The sequence below is a fragment of the Mus caroli genome, chromosome 5 (assembly GCF_900094665.2).
Source record: "Mus caroli chromosome 5, CAROLI_EIJ_v1.1, whole genome shotgun sequence".
NCBI lineage: Eukaryota > Metazoa > Chordata > Mammalia > Rodentia > Muridae > Mus > Mus caroli.
The window spans coordinates 135,001,693-135,005,933 of NC_034574.1; the positions used below are offsets into that span (position 1 = coordinate 135,001,693).

General features: G+C 48.3%; 1 pseudogene; it reads left to right on the forward strand.

Moving 5' to 3' along the window:
- Positions 1-841: 841 nt before the first annotated feature.
- Positions 842-3,309, forward strand: LOC110294988 (annotated as a pseudogene).
- Positions 3,310-4,241: the final 932 nt, after the last annotated feature.

Genomic DNA, 4,241 nt, shown 5'->3' on the forward strand with positions numbered 1-4,241 from the left:
AAAAAAAAAAAAAAAAAGACGGGCAAGACCATGAGCTGCTGCCGCTTTCCTCTCTGATGTAGGGGTGGGTGCGGTACCTGAAGCTCTTTTCCTGAGTATCTTCTTGTGCATATGTGAGTGTGTATGTATGTGCATGTATACATGCACATGCAATCTCTCATGCACAGATGCATATATGTGTGAGGAGGACGGTATGGCTGGTGTCTTCTTCTCCTACCCTCTGCCTTGTTTCCATGAGACAAGGTCTCTCACTGAGCCTGGAGGTCCCCATCTGAGCTAGACTGGCTGGCCAGTGAGCTCTCAGGGCCCACCTGTCTTGGCTCCCTTAGCACTGGGGTTATAATGAACATCTGCTTTGGAATGAGAGCTGGGGATTTGAACTCAGGTCCACATACACTGCAAGCACTTTATACACTGAGCCATCTCTCCAGCCCCTTATCTTTCTAGTGTAGAGGGTAGTGATCATGGCTACATACAGTACATGTGGCAGAACTCAGCACAGTGCCTGACATGTGTCCCGTGACTCGCTGATCTATAAATATCACCCTCCTTCCTTTCTCCACAGTAACGGTGTATTCATTGCAACCCACTTCAAAGTACAATTTTCTAAGAATGATAACTAATATATAAATTAGGGTGGAGTTCCCTTTACGCATTTACCCAGCCCATCAGACAATCAGTATTACCCCAGTCACTCCCTGGCTATTATGTCTGCTATAGGCACCATAAGTACTGGAAAAAAGAAGCCGAACGACAAGACTTTCTTCCTTTGGGGCCCCTAGAGAACTCCATCTCACCTACTGAGCATTCTGACCTAAGTTCAAGGCCAAGTACTGAGGGGATGGCTGAGGGTGAAGGTACTCCATGTGCAAGTATGAAAACCTGATTTCAGTCCCCAGTCCCCATCCCCCAAGCAAAAGCCTGGTGTGGCACATGTGCTTGCAATCCCAGAGCTGGGGAGACTTCAGCTCACAGGCTAACCAGTCTAACCAAATCAATTTCAGTGAGAAAGCGTATATCTAGAGATTGGGGGGGGGTGGATATCTGGGTATGGCATACACCTTTGGTCCCAGCACTCAGGAGGCAGAGGCAGGTGGATCTTTATATGCTAAAGGCCAGGATACATAGAAGATCGCACAAGAAGGAAGAGGAGGGGAGAAGGTTGAGTGGGGAGAAGGATTGGGAAGAGGAAGAGAGGAGGGGAAGATATACACACATGCATATGCAAACCAGCATACAGATGTGCATTTACAACATACAATACACACACACACACACAAGTTAATGGATTCAGGTTCAAGGAGAGGCTGAGCAGTGGTTTGATTGTAGATTTTCAGACTGCGTGGACACTCACTGTGTTGGTCTGAAGGTTCTAATTTCCATATGTGACAGCTCAGTGAGATTTATGGATGGGCATTCTGTTTCCTGGGAGACAGGAGCAACTGTGTGTATCCTGCAGCCTAGTCAAGACTCCCCGAGTGCTGCTGAAGACATAGGGGTTTTCTCCATGGTGCAGCCTGGCGGAATCTCACTCTGAAGAGACCAACTTGCTTTTTCACACCCCGAGCTCTTCCACACAGGTGATTTACAACATGAAACAGCTAGAGGTCGTTACTGCCTTCAGGACCATGACACATGCTCTGTATAGGCATGGCTGCCCTTAACAAGGAAAATGTTCTTGGTTGTGATACAGTCAAGTTGTCTCTCGGGGGCAATTGACTAAGGCTAGAGATACCAACCACACCGAGAATGCCGGCAGGCTCTTCTCAGGGGTGCATTCTCATAGCTTCTTTTATTGTTGCTTTCTTTTGTAAAGGGGTCACATGTAGCCCAGACTAGCCTGGAGCTCACTATGTAGCTGATGATTACTTTGGACTTCTGACCCTCCTGCCTCTACATCCCAGTTGTTGGCATTACAGGCATATATATCACTGCGTGTAAAATTCAGCACTGAGGGTAGAACCCGGGGCTTAATGTGTGTTAGGCAAGGCAGATCCAGAGTTACAGGGCTCCATCTCTTGATAAGCTATCACAGTTTTATCTAAAAGGATATTGAGAGGGCCTGGGAGGTGGCTCAGTTGGTAGAGTGGTTGCCTAGCATGCAGAAGTCCTGGATTTCACTCCCAGCACCACATAAAACAGATGTGGTGCACATCTGCAACCCCAACATTTGTAGAAGCAGGAGGATCAGAAGTTCGGTCATCCTCGTTACATAGTGAGGACAGACTTGAGACACATGAGACTGTGTCAGAATGAAATGTATTAGAACAACGTCATGTGTCTCTACTCCTCCCTGTTCCAGAGACAGCCACAGCTCATGAAGTGCCAGCCTCATCCCTGAGACACAATGGTGAAGATCAGTGAATGGATTTGGCTGTATTGAACATCTGGTTACCAGAGTGGCCAGCTTATCTGGCAAAGTGGAGATTGTTGCCATTTATGACTCCTTTATTGACCTCAACTACATGGTCTACTTGGTCCAATAGGACTCCACCCATGGCAAGTTCAACAGCACTGTCAAGGCTGAGAATGGGAAGCTTGTCATCAACAAGAAGGCCATCACCATCTTCCAGGAGCAAGATCCCACTAACATCAAATGGGGTGATGCTGATGCTGAGTATGTTATAGAGTCTACTGGCATCTTCACCATGATGGTGAAGGCCAGGGCTCACTTGAAGGGTGGGGCCAAAAGGGTGGTTAACCACCTCCCTTTCTGCCAATGCATCCATGTTTGTGATGGGTGTGAACCACGAGAAGTATGGCAACTGCTCAAGATTGTCACCAATGCTCCTGTACCACCAACTGCTTATACCCCAGCCAAGGTCATCCATGACAAGTTTGGTGTTGTGGAAGGGCTCATGACCACAGTCCATGCCATCATGCCACTCAGAAAACTGGATGGCCATGGGGCTGCCCAGAACATCATCCCTGCATCCACTGCTGCTGCCAAGGCTGGGGGCAAGGTCATCCCAGAGCTGAACAGGAAGCTCACTGTCACGGCCTTGTACATTCCTACCCAAATGTGTCCACTGTGGACCTGACATGCCGCCTGAAGAAAGCTTCCAGCAATGACGATATCCATTTGGTGGGATAGCAGGCATCCGAGGGCCCACTGAAAGGCATCCTGAGCTACACTGAAGACCAGGTTGTCTCCTGCCTGATGTCAACAGTGAATCCCACTCTTCCACCTTTGATGCTGGGGTTGGCATTTCTCTCAATGACAACTCTGTAAAGCTCACTTCCTGGTATGACAATGAATACAGCAACAGGGTGGTGGACCTCACGGCCTACATAGCCTTCAAGGAATAAGAAGATCTAAACCACCTACACCAACAAGGACATGAGAGGGAGAGAACAAGAGAAGGAGGGGGAAGAGAGAGAGAGATCCTCAGCTGCTGAGGAGTCCCTGTCCCAACTCAGCCTCCAACCCTGAGCATTTCCCTCACAGTTTCCATCCCAGACCCCAGAAGAAGGAAAGGGCCTTAGAGAGTCCTACTTTCTTGAATACCATCAATAAAGTTCATTGCACATACCTCCCCAAAACAGAAGGATCTCATGTGTTCTTAGCATAAAACTAGATAAACAAACAGGGGAAATGACTGAATCTGGTGGCTGCTTATTCCCTTGAAGTATAAACAAAAGAAAAAAGAGCTCCAGGCACGAGGATTCTCAGGGGGACTGTCCCTTTCTGTGTGTGATCTGTTTGATGGGAATGACCATCAGCAAGGAAAGGCCACCACAAAGCCCAGGAAAAGACAGACATAGCCAAGGGTTCCACTCCACTTGGAGGTTGGCTGCAGAGTGCACAAGCCCCTTTTCCAAATTACTCCCCGTGGTCTATGTCTTCAAGCACAAAGACATCCCTTCCTGGAGAAACCACAGAATGACTAGCAGCAGAAATCGAGCCGGATTGGAAGTTTATCCCAAAGCCGTGGAGAGATCAGCTTCATGAAAGAGCTCTGGATTCCTCAACCCATCTCCAGCATGGAGAAATGAAAACTCTATTCTTTCAAGTGACTGTAACTCCAACCAGAACCCAAAAGACCATCTCCCATGTTGTTTCTCAGTGCTGCCCTTGTGTGTGTGTGTGTGTGTGTGTGTGTGTGTGTGTGTGTGTGTGTGTGTGTGGCAGGGTCTCTTACTAGCTTTGAACTCGAGAATTGGCTAGGCTGGCTGCTCAGGGAGCCAAGAGATCCCCCTGTCTCCTCACTCCAGTGCTGGGATTATGAGCTCATGTCACC